Source organism: Myxocyprinus asiaticus, chromosome 14 (genome assembly GCF_019703515.2).
Source record: "Myxocyprinus asiaticus isolate MX2 ecotype Aquarium Trade chromosome 14, UBuf_Myxa_2, whole genome shotgun sequence".
NCBI classification, from domain to species: domain Eukaryota; kingdom Metazoa; phylum Chordata; class Actinopteri; order Cypriniformes; family Catostomidae; genus Myxocyprinus; species Myxocyprinus asiaticus.
The window spans coordinates 2399668-2418580 of record NC_059357.1 but is presented as its reverse complement, the minus strand read 5'-3'; the positions used below and the strand labels follow the sequence as shown (position 1 = coordinate 2418580).

The 18913-nt window shown below is 38.5% G+C and overlaps 1 protein-coding gene across 2 annotated transcripts in view; it reads right to left on the bottom strand.

Moving 5' to 3' along the window:
- Positions 1-18913, bottom strand: part of LOC127452000 (RNA binding protein fox-1 homolog 3-like) — a 270610-nt gene that overhangs the window by 204824 nt on the left and 46873 nt on the right. The window lies entirely within an intron of this gene.

The following is an 18913-nucleotide window of genomic DNA, read 5'->3' as shown; positions in this document are numbered from 1 at the left end:
GTTCTCAATCATGTCAACTGTATCTGAGAAAAGTTTTGTGTTGATACAATAAAGCAATCAAAAGTTATAGCATTACAAAATAATTTATCCTAGTGTACAAAAACGTCTCCAAACAAATAAAACATAATAATTGTACATAAGAACTAATTACACATGCAAACACAACAATGACTAAAGGTTTGCATAGCATGCAGACATGATTTTAGTAATGAGATTTCACAGAATGAGTTTCACTCTGTGCCATTTGAGTCATCCTTGAGTCTGTGTCATGTATTTGGCGCCATCTCCTGGTGGCCATATGTAACATTGTGCTTCATGTGGATTATCTAATGATCTATGCATCAGATTACCTTGTGTGTGGACACGTTTGAAAAATAATCACCTCTAAGTAATGATATGTGATATTTTATGTTCTGTTTATTTTTTGTGAATTTATAAGCAAAAACGTGGCATATAAGCAACACCAACATAATTGTCAAAGACATATACTTAGCTATTACTTGCTATATTTTTGTCTGTGAGTAAAACAAATAGGCTGGTTGTATTCTACTCTTTGAGAGCTTTCCAACAACATATAACACATGACTATTTGATGAGTTTGATGTTTTTTCTGATTACAATAATATGTTCAGTGCAACATGTTTAATCAATTATCAAAACGGAACACTTCTGATTTGTCTGCAAATTTTAAAGCACTTGTTCAGTTTTGGTCATAATATCTACATGCATTGTAAAGTAGAGCTTCTAAACTTTCAAACGATACCTATTTTGTGTTGGTCAAGACTGTATTCATATTTTGATGATTATTTTAGTTTTCTCGCTTATTAATATTACTATGAAACCGATTTTGAATATTTGTTGGGTTCAGCTTCTGCTGCATGATTGGACGCACAGCTTTTGATGTCAACAGCTAGACAGAATATATGGGAAGTTTTTTCTCATTATGAAAGTTGATAAGTCGATTTATTTTGATACTGTATGCTAACTATTAAGCAATTATAAGATTATTTGCACTATTTTATTGCAATTATTGCAGATAATGCATAATGCATAGCATACTATATTTTCCAAAAGTTGCGGTATACAACAGAACAAACTGTGTAAGATACTGGATCACATGATGCAATGTGCTCAACTTTATTTCCCATCCAGTGCGATAAATAAAGTGATATCAGCCACAATTTTTGTCATCTTATTCTTGACTTGATTCTTGAAGATTGGAATAAAAAATGCAAAATAACCATTAAGTTACCATGATTTTTTTGTCTGGAAAATATTTCAGGAATTGCAAATTGTATTTGAAACAGTGTTTTCTATTTGTGGAAACCGTAATGGCAAAACGTGTATTTGCGTTTGGATTTCCTCATCCCGAACGCACAGTATTTGCCAAAATTAAAGTGAAAATGCAAAATGATATGCATTTCCATTTGAAATTCCATTCAAATGTAAAATTCAACTGTTTTATTGAAAATGATGCTCAATACAAATATTTCTTTTCTCTATAAATAGTCTCACGACTTTGAATTTTCATTGTTTTCTTCATACACCACTTGTCTCATATTTCCTTTCAAGCACTGACACTTTTGTTGACTTGGTTAACAAGTACACTAACTTAAAAAGTAAAAAAAAAAAAAAAAAAAAAAACCTTAATAGGAATGAAATTGTTTTGTTTGGTGGAAATGACGCAACAACTCCGGGGCAGATGTAACTTAATAGTCAAATCTATACATAAAAGGCATTTGAAATATAGTCCTGGTGAAAAGTTTCCAAACTACGTTTTAATGAGAGCTTCATATCACAAAAAGAAAGAAAGAAAAAAAAAAGAAAAAATCTGTTTTAATAAAAATCAACCCCTAAGACATGAAATTGCACAAAGTTAAAGAAATACCCATACACGGTAGTATTACATCATAATGATTAAAGCCTCACTGTTACTTTTAGAATTTACATTTTAACACCTGTTCAGTATTCAGCAACTTGACCTGCCCTATAATAAATGAAAGTGTGAACTATATCGATACGCAGAGGTTAAACAATCTTATCGCATGTCAGTTGCATATAGAATTCTTAAAGGTACAGTAGCAAAACAGTCTGATTGATTGTAAAAATCAGAAAGAGGGTGAAAATGGTCATGAGAAATTAAATTATGACTCTTTTTGGTGCAAGGAGCCTTGACTTTAGTATAAGTGGACTTTATGGAAAAACTCTGCTTTTACATCCCAACTCTGAAAGTTAGTTTACAAACTACACAAACATACAGAAGTTAATGCACATTTTCAAAGTCATCTCTGTAAACAGGTGTGTGTTCAAACTTTGATATTACACACAGATGTATTGATGTAGATGTATTTGAATGAACAGCAATGTCGATAATAGATACAGGTTGGTAATGGCTATCATTAGCAATATTAATCGATAATATACAGTAAGTAATTGAACTTCTATATTCAATTTGAACTGAATTAGTAGGAAGTTGATTGAACAATTAAAGACATTAAGCTCATTTTAAAAAGTTATATTGATTTAAGTCAACTTTGTTCTGTTTAAACAACTTTCCCTCTTAAGTTGACACAACGTAACATTTTAAGGCAGTGCAAACACATACTTTTCTAAGTTGAAACAACAGTGGAAAAACAACAAAAAAGCACCATTCAAGTAGTCCATATGACGTGTGTGGCATATTCCAAGTTTTCTGAAGCCATACGATAGCTTTGTGTGAATTATTTTTTGAAAATATCATTCACAAATATGCATATTTAAACTATAAGTGTGTCATAATTTGTTTCCAAAGGCACGGCAATCAATGGCGTTGTCATCATTGACATCAATCCTTCCATGACGTGTCTTCATGCACCATATTTCTATCCATGCAAACAAACAAAATTACATTTGAGAGGTGAAAAAGGTACTATTTTCAGCGAATAGCTTGCAGTAAATTCCAGTCTGTTCTAAATCAAAACATTTAGAATATAGTGCACAAGCTGTATGGACTACTTTTATGGTTTGTTATGGTGTTATTTTTATAGTACAATGAGAATATTCTGCCTAACATCTCCTTCTGTGTCCAATAAAAGAAAGTAGTTTATATGAGTTTCATTTAATTATTGATCAGTCGGATATATACAGTATGCAACATGCATTGACAGAGTGTTTGTGCTGTTTAATGCACTTGACTTCAATTTTTCTGATATTTTCCATATTTTATTATGTATAACTATAATGAATTCATTCGTGTATTTCTGGTTCAGAAAAAAAAAAAAAAAATTTCTCCCCAATATGGAATGCCCAATTCCCAATGCGCTCTAAGTCCTCGTGGTGGCGTAGTGATTCGCCTCAGTCCGGGTGGTGGAGGACGAATCTCAGTTGCCTCCGCGTCTGAGACCGTCAATCTGCGCATCTTATCGTGTGACTTGTTGAGCGCGTTACCGCGGAGACGTAGCACGTGTGGAGGCTTCATGCTATTCTCCACGGCATTCACGCACAACTCACCACGCGCCCCACCGAGAGCGAGAACCACATTATAGCGACCCCATGTGACTCTACCCTCCCTAGCAACCGGGCCGATTTGGTTGCTTAGGAGACCTGGCTGGAGTCACTCAGCACGCCCTGGATTCAAACTCACAACTCCAGGTGTGATAGTCAGCATCAATACTCACTGAGATACCCAGGCCCCCCAAAAATAAAATTTTTAATAAAATACAGCAAATCAAATTTGGAATTTTTTTATCTGATTAATTGATTATTCAAATAAATAATCACATATTAATCAAGTATCAAAATAATTGTTAGTTTTAGCACTAGAATTTTCTTATTTGGGTAAACCATTTCTTTTAAGGAAGAGGGTTGGCATTTGATTATATTTATTTTTATTTTTTTATTAATAGATCAGTGCAGAACATCAAATGCACTAAACTTCCAGAATTGTTTACATGGAATTGTTCCACTCTATCTGACACAGCCGGATTTATTCTGATTCGTCTCTTATTATACAGTAAAACCAATGAAGAGATGGTCCAGATGTTTACAGTGATTAATGTGGGAATAAAACATGTTTGCACGTTTGCTTGATTGTTACTAGTACACGTATGAAGGCAATTCACATGTAAACTTGATAATACAAGCTACTCAATAAACATCTTCACGCTGTAAACTTCCATCACACACAAACACAGTTTTCTCAGGATAAGCTGACTGCACAATTTTCCTGTGAGGCAGAAAGTAGCCGGTGTCAAAGTGATGAATGTGCGTTCATAACGAGAGCATGGACTCGTGTTTGAGCAAAGAAACACACACATAAACAATACAACCGTGTGTGAGACCTCTGACACCATGAAACAGCTTTAAATGTGTATAGGTTACTACTATCGGTCCATTTTCTGTGACTCTTAACTACTTTTTACAGTCTTAAGACATGAATCAACGTGGTGCAGATGGGATGTGTGTGAAATCTCTAAAGATGAGATCTACCTGCCCTATTTCCTCTCTCTCAGTGGAACTGCAGTTATTTACAGTATATCACCTGTTGATTGCTGACAACTTGCATCCCCAGGAAATGAACAATGGTTTTGGAGTTTCAAATCAGGCATTACAGTTCTGAAACAGAACATGTAGCTCAGCTTTCTTGCATGGAACAAAAAAGGAGATGACAAGAAACTGTACAAACTCAGGTGAGATATAACCCCCCCCCCCCCCCCCCAACCTCAACACCAGACCCCGCCCCACCTGTGACCTCTGTGACCTGCCCGACCTCAGGAAGCTTTTCATGAAAGCCCTACAGCAGAAGAAACTTTCCGTAATGACACTGGGACAATCTGTCGACACTAAGTTGGCCATGTTGTGTTTAATGGTATCACAGATTGTGCAAGCGAAGCGTTACTCTAAAACAATGATGCTGACACAGACAGACAGATGTCAAACCATGATAGTTACGAGTCTCTCTCCATACACGCAGATAAAACATGCCCCCCGCGCTTAATGACAGCGACCCCTCGTTAAACTGATCAATTGACGGCCATTGATGGATAATGTGAGGATGGTGAAATTGATTAATGGCTGGAAAGAAGAAAGATTTAGAGAGTTCTGCGACCAACATCAGTTAAAAGTCTCGTGTAGTCAGACTTTTGACAATCAGTATAAAGTCTGGTCCACATTACAGCTTATTGGACAAGAACCACCCACTTGTAACTGACATACAAAGTGACCAATCACAGTTCTTTTGTGATTACAGCACAAAAAAAGTCAATTAGAGCACCAAAAACACCATACACTTAAAAAAAAGTTTCAGTTTACTAAAATGATCTGATGCAACACGATTCTTGAACATTTTGCCACAACTGAATTTTATAGCATGTGTGACACTCCTGTTCTACCAACTCCATACGGGACTCGAACCGACATCTCCGCTAACAAGGAGCCTAAAGGCTATAGCCTCTAGCGTCAGTCACTAGTGCACCTCTTGAGGTCAGGAGAGTGAGGTTTATACACATTGCACAGCTATCTATCAGTTGGCTACCATTACACGTGCAATCCACTTAAATTTGTAATATAGAAGTTTACTTAATCCATCTGTGCTGGGACAACATAAATCAATGGCCAATCTAGGTGTACATTTGCTGTCTGTTTCCCAGCATGCAATGCTACATGAATAAAAACTGTGAATTCATGTTCCCTATCTGTCACTCATTCGACGTTGGTGTCGATGTAGTGACACTAGGGGTCACTCTTGGGAGCCCGAGACACCTCTGGTCTTTGATAAAAGGCCAATGAAAATTGGCGAGTGGTATTTGCATGCCACTCCCCCGAACATACGGGTATAAAAGGAGCTGGTATGCAACCATTCATTCAGATTTTCTCTTCGGAGCCGAACGGTCATGCTCATTGAGCTGAATAGCACTGTTCATTCACCTCTGCTGGATCTGACGGCGCATTTCAGCGGCTTCTCCCTCCTCTGCACTGGTGCACTGCAGAGAACGCCCCTGGGCACTTCGGCAGAAAAACTAGAGAGTATATTTTCTAAAAGAGCGTTTTTCCCCTCTAAAAGAGTATATTTCTCTAAAAGAGCGCACACACGGAATGTCTTTTTAAAGACGCGTCTTTCTAAAGATGCCTTTCCGTTCGTGTGTCATTCCTGGTTGCGGTCGTTTTCTCTCAACTTCGGATGGTCATGATCGCTGTCTTTCGTGTCTGGGCGCAACCCACACGGAGGCAGCGTTTATGAATGGTTCATGTTCTCACTGCGAGAACATGACCATGGCAACGTTGCGGTCGCGGCTTGCTTTCGTAAGGAAGCAAGCCACCCCAGCGGCTCCCCGCCTTGGTCCTCCTACCTACAGGTTTGAGGTCAGCGTGGCTGGCGCTGGGGGCAATTTGGGGACCTCAATGGGATCGCCTCCGCTGGGTATCCCCCCGCGGACCTCCCATTCCCCAGCACGCTCGTCTGCCCCAATCGGGCTTCTGGATGAGTTCGCCAGCTCGTCGCACGGCGAGTCTGGCTTCTTGTTCGAGGCCCGTGAAGATGATGAGCTCTCGCGCGCAGCATCGGAGAGCGGGCTTGTCCAGTCGGACGCAGAAGGCTCAGCTGGGGTTCCCCCTTCGGGGACGGTCGCCCAGTTACAGGCCGATGCCGAAATGACGGACATGCTTTCCCGCTCAGACCAGCCACGCCCCGCTCCAATGCCATTCTTCCCGGAGGTGCATGAGGAGCTGATGAAGTCGTGGGAGGCACCTTTTACTGCCCGACCCCGACGCAGTTCCCCCGCTATCACTACCCTCGATGGCAAGGCGGCCAGGGGCTATACGGCGATTCCCCCGGTGGATAAGGCGCTCGCGGTGCACTTTTGCCCGCAGAGCGTCGCCACCTGGCGTGGACGCCCTAAGCTCCCCTCGAAGCCCTGTAGGCTCACGTCATCCCTGACGGCCAAGGCCTACAGTGCTGCTGGACAAGCCACCTCTGCCCTGCACGCCATGGCTCTCCTGCAGGTCCACCAAGTCAAGGCACTGAAAGAACTGCACGAGGGTAGTTCCGCCCCAGATTTAATGCAGGAACTGCGCTTGGCGACCGACCTCGCCCTCCGGGTGACGAAGGTCACGATGCGGTCTCTCGGGCGGACGATGGCCACACAAGTGGTCCAGGAGCGCCACCTGTGGCTCAACCTGGTTCGAGATGGGCGAGGCCGACAAGACACGGTTCCTTGCTGCCCCCATTTCCCAGGCGGGCCTATTCGGCGACACCATTGAGGACTTTGCCCAGCAGTTCTCGACGGTAAAGCAGCAGACGGAGGCAATCTGGCACATCCTGCCCCGGCATGGCTCAAGACCCCGCACCCCGTCTGCTCATCGCCAAGGGCATCCCCCCTGCGGTGACTGCACCGGCTCCACCGCAGCCGCCCCTCTGGCCCAGCCCCGGCGTGGAGCCCAAAGCAGGAAGCCGACGCCACCCGTCTCACAGCCGGCACCGAAGAACCCACGGAGGTCTTCGAAGCGCCCCTGAGATGGGCAACCCAGGGACGAGGGAACCCACTCACCTGGAGCTGGTAGAAAGACCACTCCATCCCCCGGTGGAGGGCCGGGTGGAAAATCTTTTGTTGCCTTTTTGTTTGATTTCGCCGCATGCCCAAGTGGCTGCGGTACCCAACAGTTCAACAAAAGAGCGGCTTCCTTCCTCCCTGGGTCACATACCCGGTGTGTACGGTCGTCACCACGACTACCGTCCATGGGCTTTATCTTGCAGGATTGATGCTCCAGCGGTGCCCTTTCCGCCCCTGAGCGCCCAGCTGTGGCACAGATCCACTCCCGATGTGACAGCCTCCACGGGTCTCGAGGACAGGCCTCTTCCTCCCCTGTCCCAGGCTGTTCCGGGGGTGGTCACAAGGAGCCAGGTAAGTGCTTCAATGTCCCTAGAGATGCGCAGTCGGATCAGTGCTTTCCTTCCTGCAGGAGAGGTTGGAAGGGAGGCTGTCCCCTTCCACCTTGAAGGTGTACGTTGCTGCCATAGAAGCATGGCCATGACATGCTGTGGCACCTCGCGCTCTGCCCCGCCGCGAGGCCCCACCTGCCGGTACGTCCGATGACGTTGTCCCCTTGGTCCCCCTCGCACGGAATTTGGACGCATGGCTTGCGTTTCCCAATCCATCGCGGTGGTTGATCCAGACCGTCCGACTCGGCTACGCGATTCAGTTCGCCAGGCGCCCGCCCAGGTTCAGCGGTATTCACTTCACCTTCGTCAAGGGCGAAAACACTGTTACCCTGCGTGCGGAAATCGCTACCCTCCTACGGAAGGGCGCGATAGAACCTGTCCCTCCAGCCGAGATGAAGAAAGGGTTTTACAGCCCCTACTTCATCGTACCAAAGAAAGGCGGTGGGTTGCAGCCAATCTTGGACCTGCGAGTACTGAACCGGGCTTTACACAGACTCCCGTTCAAGATGCTGATGCAAAGATGCATTTTAGCGAGCGTCCGGCATCAAGATTGGTTCGCGGCGGTAGACCTGAAGGACGCGTACTTTCATGTCTCAATCCTTCCTCGACACAGACCCTTCCTGCGGTTCGCGTTCGAGGGTCGGGCGTATCAGTACAAAGTCCTCCCTTTCGGCCTGTCCCTGTCTCCTCATGTCTTTACGAAGATCGCAGAGGCTGCCCTTGCCCCGTTAAGGGAGGTGGGCATTCGCATTCTCAACTATCTCGATGACTGGCTAATCTTAGCTCACTCTCGAGACGTGTTATGCGCACACAGGGACCTGGTGCTCTCGCACCTCAGCCGACTAGGGCTTCGAGTCAACTGGGAAAAGAGCAAGCTCCTCCCGGTTCAGAGCATCTCTTTTCTCGGTTTGGAGTTGGACTCAGTCTCCCTGACGGCGCGCCTTACGAATGAGCGCGCCCAGTCGGTGCTGACCTGTTTCAAGGCGTTCAAACAGAAAACAACGGTTCCACTGAAACTTTTTCAGAGGCTCCTGGGGCATATGGCATCCTCGGCGGTGGCCACCCCGCTCGGGTTGATGCATATGAGGCCGCTTCAGCACTGGCTCCAGACTCGAGTCCCGAGACGGGCATGGTGCCACGGGACACACCGCGTGGCCATTACGTTGGTCTGTCTCCGTCTTTTCAGCCCTTGGACCGACCTCGAGCAGGTGTTCCCCTAGAACTGGTCTCCAGGTGCGTCGTGGTCACGACAGACGCCTCCAAAACGGGCTGGGGTGCTGTTTACAACAGGCACACAGCCACTGGCCTCTGGACGGGTCCGCGGCTGCGTTGGCACATCAACTGCCTCGAATTACTGGCAATTCTGCTCGCCCTGCGGAGGTTCCGACCATTGATCCAGGGCAAGCACGTGCTAGTTCGGACAGACAGCACGGCAGCGGTAGCATATGTCAACCGCCAAGGCGGTCTGCGCTCCCGCTGTATGTCACAACTCGCCCGCCGTCTCCTCCTCCGGAGTCAGCAGCACCTCAAGTCGCTGCGAGCCACTCATATCCCAGGCAACCTCAACGCTACAGCGGATGCACTGTCACAGCAGGTTTCCCGCAGGGGAGAGTGGAGACTCCACCCCCAGGTGGTCCAGCTGATTTGGAGTCAATTCGGTCAGGCACAGGTGGACCTGTTCGCCTCCCAAGAATCCTCCCACTGCCCGCTCTGGTACGCCCTCACCGAGGCTCTCCTCGGCATAGATGCGCTGGCACACAGCTGGCCCCCTGGTATTCGCAAATATGCGTTTCCCCCAGTGAGCCTACTTGCACAGACTCTGTGCAAGGTCAGGGAGGACGAGGAGCAGGTCGTCCTGGTAGCACCCTACTGGCCCACCCAGACATGGTTCTCGGACCTCATGCTCCTTGCGACAGCTCCACCCTGGCAAATTCCCCTGAGGAAGGACCTTCTTTCTCAGAGACGGGGCACCCTCTGGCACCCATGCCCAGACCTCTGGAATCTCCATGTCTGATCCCTGGATGGGACACGGAAGACTTAGGTGGCCTACCACCCGCGGTGGAAGACACGATCACTCAGGCTAGGGCCCCCTCTATGAGGCGCCTGTATGGCTTGAAGTGGCGTCTGTTCGCTAAGTGGTGTTCTTCTCGACACGAAGACCCCCAGAGATGCGCAGTCGGATCAGTGCTTTCCTTCCTGCAGGAGAGGTTGGAAGGGAGGCTGTCCCCTTCCACCTTGAAGGTGTACGTTGCTGCCATAGCAGCACACCACGACGCAGTTGATGGTAAGTCCTTAGGGAAGCACGACCTGATCATCAGGTTCCTAAGAGGCGCTAGGAGGCTGAATCCCTCCAGGCCGCCCCTCGTTCCCTCATGAGATCTCTCCGTAGTTCTTCAGGGCCTACAGAGAGCCCCCTTTGAGCCTTTGCAGTCAGTCGAGCTTAAGGCACTCTCCCTGAAGACTGCCCTCCTGACTGCGCTTACTTCCATCAAGAGGGTAGGTGACCTGCAAGCGTTCTCTGTCAGCGAAACATGCCTTGAGTTCGGTCCGGGCTATTCTCACGTGATCCTGAGACCCCGACCGGGCTATGTGCCCAAGGTTCCCACCACTCCTTTTAGGGACCAGGTGGTGAACCTGCAAGCGCTGCCCCAGGAGGAGGCAGACCCAGCCCTGGCGTTGCTGTGTCCGGTGCGTGCTTTGCACATCTATTTGGATCGCACGCAGAGCTTTAGACTCTCTGAGCAGCTCTTTGTCTGCTTTGGTGCACAGCGGAAAGGAAGCACTGTCTCCAAGCAGAGGATCGCCCACTGGCTTGTTGATGCCATATCTATGGCATATCTCGCCCAAGACATGCCGCCCCCGGTAGGGCTACGAGCCCATTCTACCCGTGGTGTAGCGGCTTCTTGGGCCCTGGCCAGAGGTGCCTCTCTAACAGACATTTGTAGAGCAGTGGGCTGGGCAACACCCAACACCTTTGCAAGGTTCTACAATCTCTGGGTGGAACCGGTTTCGTCCCAGGTAGTGGCACGCAACCTAAACGGATAAGCCCGGGATAGCTGGCCGGGTGTATCACTTGCACATAGCACCTTCCACCTCCTTTTGAGCTGAAGACATGTGCTGTTAATTCCCAGTAGTGTTCACAAAAGTTGTTCCCTGGTTGACTTCCTCCGAGCCCTGTGGCAGTCGAGTTTTCGGAGAGACTCACTGCCGGCCCAGTACACGCGCTAACTAAGAGCCCGGTTCTGGGGTAGGTGCTCCGCATGTGGCGGTTCCCTGTAAGGCTAACCCCATGCGATCTATATCTTCCGCTAATTTGTTTCCCTGCTGGCAAACTGCATCTTCCTTGGGCAGAGCCCCTCTGCCCCAGTCTCCATGTTGTAGTACCTCCTCCCCCATTGGGCAGGATCTACCTCGAAGGCTCTCCACATGGTTGGAAAGACCATGTGACGTATTTTTCCACTTAAATATCCCCTATCCCCCCCTCTCTGGGGTGAGGTGTGGTCTCCGCGGTGTCCTCCCCTTGGGAGGGACACCCCCCGACTAGACCTGGCGGCCCAGTCGGATAATCCCCCTTCTTTTTTTAGGGAGTGGAAAAAGAGAAGGGGAAAAGAGGCCACGACTTGGTTAAGCTCGTCTCTATCTTTGGGTAGTCGACTTGTCCCCAAAAAGGGCCGTTCGACACTCATAACTGTGTTGGGGGAGGTTACGTGTCGACCTGGTGTGCTGGCTATGAGGCACACAGCAAGTCTGCCCACCACACACCGCCAGTTCATGTAACACAGTTCAGCCTTGTGGCGTTTTATATAGGGACTCCTAGTGTCACTACATCGACACCAACGTCGAGTGAGTGACAGATAGGGAACCTCATGGTTACTGGTGTAACCTCTGTTCCCTGATGGAGGGAACGAGACGTTGGTCCCTCCTGCCACAATGCTGAACTACCCGCTGAAATGGCTGGACCTTATATCGGCTCCTCAGCATAAAACCTGAATGAGTGGTTGCATACCAGCTCCTTTTATACCCATATGTTCGGGGGAGTGGCATGCAAATACCACTCGCCAATTTTCATTGGCCTTTTATCAAAGACCAGAGGTGTCTCGGGCTCCCAAGAGTGACCCCTAGTGTCACTACATCGACACCAACGTCTCGTTCCCTCCATCAGGGAACAGAGGTTACCCCAGTAACCATGACGTTTTCATATTTACTATTTGTCACTGTGTTTGTTCTGGTAATGTTGAGTTTGTTGCTCCTTTGAGATATGTGACATGAAGTATTTGGGTCAATGACGTCAATTATTCAAAAATATATGACAAATATATGAAATATATGAAAATTTTTTTGTATATGAAATATATGAAAATTCACACAAAACACTTTATGTTACACCTCTTCTGTGAAGATCATGTTTTCAATTACTGTGTTCAAAGTCATTTTGATATTTTTTCTGGGGCTTAAAGTAAAAAATGTCATGTGGTGCAACCGTCCAGAGATGGTAAATAAATTCAAAGTCTCATTAAAAGCTGAAATTCTTGAAAAAAAGAAATGTTGGCATGCGTTCTAATGAATAATCTTCTATTATTATTATTTTTTTTTTTAAATGCAGTGAAACAATTTTATTTTAAAATATGATTAATATTTGAAAAACTTTTGTCCACCAAAGTAATGTGGTGTAACCAACATGTATGTAGAAATTGTGTTGTCATGTGACAAAAACATAAAACAGCGAAGATCTCTTTAGACCCGCAAGAATGTGTGTGAAGAGTTAAAAACGAATCATTATTTTGTCATATCAAAATGTGTATATTTTTATGAAAAAGCACATTTGGTTCAGGTCATCTGGTGTAACCATGAGAAAACTTCTTGATATTCTTGACTTAAAAATTCATGATATTTGTAAAAAATAATAATAATAAAATTCACCTTGAAACATATGTTTGAAATTAATAATGAAGTTTTGTACACTCTCATGTATTCAAGGTGCTAGGAAACTATTTTAATATCTTTTACTTGATGGTTGCACCACATGACAATTTTAAAGTCATTAAATCAATTTCTTTGTACAAAATACTATAAATGTTTTTCAAACAATTTGTAAAAACAACATGAACTCAAAGATTACATGTCTACAAACTTGACACGTGTTTTAAACCAGATTTTTGAAATATTTCTTATTTTTATCACCTCGGACAACTTATATATCAATGACCCAATTACGAAAATACACTTGTAAAACCTGAATATATAGTTATGAAACAGTAAATATAGTTATAAATCCAAATAAAGTATATAGCTATAAGTTGAATATATAGTTTCAAATATAAATATGCACTTGTTAATACAGAATATATTATAAATCTGAATATAAAGTTATAAATCAGGAAATGTAGTTATAAATGTTTATTTATATTTATACATTAAAATATATACTTGTAAATCCTGAATAAATGATACATTTCAATATAAAGTTATAAAACTAGCTACAAATCTAAATATATCGTTTCAAAATCATGTATATATACATATATATAATTCTAAATATATAGTTTTAAATCAAAATATATAATTGTTAATCCTGAATATATTATAAATCTGAATACATCATTATAAAACTGAATATATATTATTAAATCCAAATATATACTTGTTAATCTGAATATATAGTTATAAATCTGAATATATAGTTATAAATCTGAATATATAGTTATACATCTGTATATAAAGTTATAAATCTGAATATATAGTTATAAATTTGTATATATAGTTATAAATCTGAATATATAGTTATAAATCTGAATATATAGTTTTAAATCTGTATATATAGTTATAAATGTGAATATATAGTTATAAATCTGTATATATAGTTATAAATGTGAATATATAGTTATAAATCTGAATATATAGATATAAATCTGTATATATAGTTATAAATCTGTATATATAGTTATAAATGTGAATATATAGTTATAAATCTGAATATATAGATATAAATCTGTATATATAGTTTTAAATCTGAATATATAGTTATAAATCTGTATATATAGTTATAAATCTGTATATATAGTTATAAATGTGAATATATAGTTATAAATCTGTATATATAGTTATAAATGTGAATATATAGTTATAAATCTGAATATATAGTTTTAAATCTGACTATATAGTTATAAATGTGAATATATAGTTATAAATCTGAATATATAGTTATAAATCTGAATATATAGTTATAAATCTGTATATATAGTTATAAATCTGTATATATAGTTATAAATCTGAATATATAGTTTTAAATCTGTATATATAGTTATAAATCTGAATATATAGTTATAAATCTGTATATATAGTTATAAATGTGAATATATAGTTATAAATCTGAATATATAGTTATAAATCTGAATATATAGATATAAATCTGAATATATAGTTTTAAATCTGTATATATAGTTATAAATCTGAATATATAGTTTTAAATCTGTATATATAGTTATAAATCTGTATATATAGTTATAAATCTGTATATATATAGTTATAAATCTGCATATATAGTTATAAATCTGTATATATAGTTTTAAATCCGAATATATAGATATAAATCCGAATATATAGATATAAATCCGTATATATAGTTATAAATCTGAATATATAGTTTTAAATCTGAATATATAGTTATAAATCTGAATATATAGATATAAATCTGTATATATAGTTTTAAATCTGAATATATAGATATAAATCTGAATATATAGATATAAATCTGTATATATAGTTTTAAATCTGAATATATAGTTATAAATCTGAATATATAGTTATAAATCTGAATATATAGTTTTAAATCTGAATATATAGTTATAAATCTGTATATATAGTTATAAATCTGTATATATATGGTTATAAATCTGAATATAGTTATAAATCTGAATATATAGATATAAATCTGTATATATAGTTATAAATCTAAATATATAGTTTTAAATCTGAATATATAGTTATAAATCTGTATATATAGTTATAAATCTGAATATATAGATATAAATCTGAATATATAGTTTTAAATCTGAATATATAGTTATAAATCTGTATATATAGTTTTAAATCTGAATATATAGATATAAATCTGAATATATAGATATAAATCTGTATATATAGTTTTAAATCTGAATATATAGTTATAAATCTGTATATATAGTTATAAATCTGTATATATATGGTTATAAATCTGAATATAGTTATAAATCTGAATATATAGATATAAATCTGTATATATAGTTATAAATCTAAATATATAGTTTTAAATCTGAATATATAGTTATAAATCTGTATATATAGTTATAAATCTGAATATATAGATATAAATCTGAATATATAGTTTTAAATCTGAATATATAGTTATAAATCTGTATATATAGTTATAAATCTGAATATATAGATATAAATCTGTATATATAGTTTTAAATCTGAATATATAGTTATAAATCTGTATATATAGTTTTAAATCTGAATATATAGTTATAAATCTGTATATATATATATATATATATATATATATATATATATATATATATAGTTATAAATCTGTATATCTATAGTTATACATCTGAATATATAGTTTTAAATCTGAATATATAGTTATAAATCTGTATATATATATATATATATATATATATATATATATATATATATATATATATATATATTATATATATATATATATAGTTATAAATCTGTATATCTATAGTTATACATCTGAATATATAGTTATAAATCTGTATATATAGTTATAAATCTGAATATATAGTTTTAAATCTGTATATATATTTATAAATCTGAATATATAGTTTTAAATCTGAATATATAGTTATAAATCTGTATATATATAGTTATAAATCTGTGTATATATAGTTATAAATCTGAATATATAGATATAAATCTGTATATATAGTTTTAAATCTGAATATATAGTTATAAATCTGTATATATTGTTTTAAATCTGAATATATAGTTATAAATCTGTATATATAGTTATAAATCTGAATATATAGTTATAAATCTGAATATATATATAGTTATAAATCTGAATATATAGTTATAAATCTGAATATATAGATATAAATCTGTATATATAGTTTTAAATCTGAATATATAGTTATAAATCTGTATATATTGTTTTAAATCTGAATATATAGTTATAAATCTGTATATATATTTATAAATCTGAATATATAGTTTTAAATCTGAATATATAGTTATAAATCTGTATATATATAGTTATAAAGCTGTATATATAGTTATAAATCTGAATATATAGTTATAAATCTGTATATATATAGTTATAAAGCTGTATATATAGTTATAAATCTGAATATATAGTTTTAAATCTGTATATATAGTTTTAAATCTGAATATATAGTTATAAATCTGTATATATAGTTTTAAATCTGAATATATAGTTATAAATCTGTATATATATAGTTATAAATCTGAATATATAGTTTTAAATCTGTATATATATTTATAAATCTGAATATATAGTTTTAAATCTGAATATATAGTTATAAATCTGTATATATATAGTTATAAATCTGTATATATAGTTATAAATCTGAATATATAGATATAAATCTGTATATATAGTTTTAAATCTGAATATATAGTTATAAATCTGTATATATATATATATATATATATATAGTTATAAAGCTGTATATATAGTTTTAAATCTGTATATATAGTTATAAAGCTGTATATATAGTTTTAAATCTGTATATATAGTTATAAATCTGAATATATAGTTTTAAATCTGTATATAATTATAAATCTGTATATATAGTTATAAATCTGTATATATATTTATAAATCTGAATATATAGTTATAAATCTGAATATATAGTTTTAAATCTGAATATATAGTTATAAATCTGTATATATAGTTTTAAATCTGAATATATAGTTATAAATCTGTATATACAGGTGCATCTCAATAAATTAGAATGTCGTGGAAAAGTTCATTTATTTCAGTAATTCAACTCAAATTGTGAAACTCGTGTATTAAATAAATTCAATACACACAGACTGAAGTAGTTTAAGTCTTTGGTTCTTTTAATTGTGATGATTTTGGCTCACATTTAACAAAAACCCACCAATTCACTATCTCAAAAAATTAGAATATGGTGACATGCCAATCAGATAATCAACTCAAAACACCTGCAAAGGTTTCCTGAGCCTTCAAAATGGTCTCTCAGTTTGGTTCACTAGGCTACACAACAGTGGGGAAGACTGCTGATCTGACAGTTGTCCAGAAGACAATCATTGACACCCTTCACAAGGAGGGTAAGCCACAAACATTCATTGCCAAAGAAGCTGGCTGTTCACAGAGTGCTGTATCCAAGCATGTTAACAGAAAGTTGAGTGGAAGGGAAAAGTGTGGAAGAAAAAGATGCACAACCAACCGAGAGAACCGCAGCCTTATGATTGTCAAGCAAAATCAATTCAAGAATTTGGGTGAACTTCACAAGGAATGGACTGAGGCTGGGGTCAAGGCATCAAGAGCCACCACACACACACGTGTCAAGGAATTTGGCTACAGTTGTCGTATTCCTCTTGTTAAGCCACTCCTGAACCACAGACAATGTCAAAGGCCTCTTACCTGGGCTAAGGAGGAGAAGAACTGGACTGTTGCCCAGTGGTCCAAAGTCCTCTTTTCAGATGAGAGCAAGTTTTGTATTTCATTTGGAAACCAAGGTCCTAGAGTCTGGAGGAAGGGTGGAGAAGCTCATAGCCTAAGTTGCTTGAAGTCCAGTGTTAAGTTTCCACAGTCTGTGATGATTTGGGGTGCAATGTCATCTGCTGGTGTTGGTCCATTGTGTTTTTTGAAAACCAAAGTCACTGCACCCGTTTACCAAGAAATTTTGGAGCACTTCATGCTTCCTTCTGCTGACCAGCTTTTTAAAGATGCTGATTTCACTTTCCAGCAGGATTTGGCACCTGCCCACACTGCCAAAAGCACCAAAAGTTGGTTAAATGACCATGGTGTTGGTGTGCTTGACTGGCCAGCAAACTCACCAGACCTGAACCCCATAGAGAATCTATGGGGTATTGTCAAGAGGAAAATGAGAAACAAGAGACCAAAAAATGCAGATGAGCTGAAGGCCACTGTCAAAGATACCTGGGCTTCCATACCACCTCAGCAGTGCCACAAACTGATCACCTCCATGCCACGCTGAATTGAGGCAGTAATTAAAGCAAAAGGAGCCCCTACCAAATATTGAGTACATATACAGTAAATGAACATACTTTCCAGAAGGCCAACAATTCACTAAAAATGTTTTTTTTATCGGTCTTATGATGTATTCTAATTTTTTGAGATAGTGAATTGGTGGGTTTTTGATAAATGTGAGCCAAAATCATCACAATTAAAAGAACCAAAGACTTAAACTACTTCAGTCTGTGTGTATTGAATTTATTTAATACACGAGTTTCACAATTTGAGTTGAATTACTGAAATAAATGAACTTTTCCACGACATTCTAATTTATTGAGATGCACCTGTATATATATATATATATAATATATATATATATATATATATATATATATATATATAGTTATAGTTATAAAGCTGTATATATAGTTTTAAATCTGTATATATAGTTATAAATCTGTATATATAGTTATAAATCTGAATATATAGATATAAATCTGTATATATAGTTTTAAATCTGAATATATAGTTTTAAATCTGTATATATAGTTATAAATCTGTATATATATTTATAAATCTGAATATATAGTTTTAAATCTGAATATATAGATATAAATCTGTATATATATATATATATATATATATATATATATATATATATATATATATATATATATATATAGTTATAAAGCTGTATATATAGTTTTAAATCTGTATATATAGTTATAAATCTGAATATATAGTTTTAAATCTGTATATATAGTTATAAATCTGAATATATAGTTATAAATCTGAATATATAG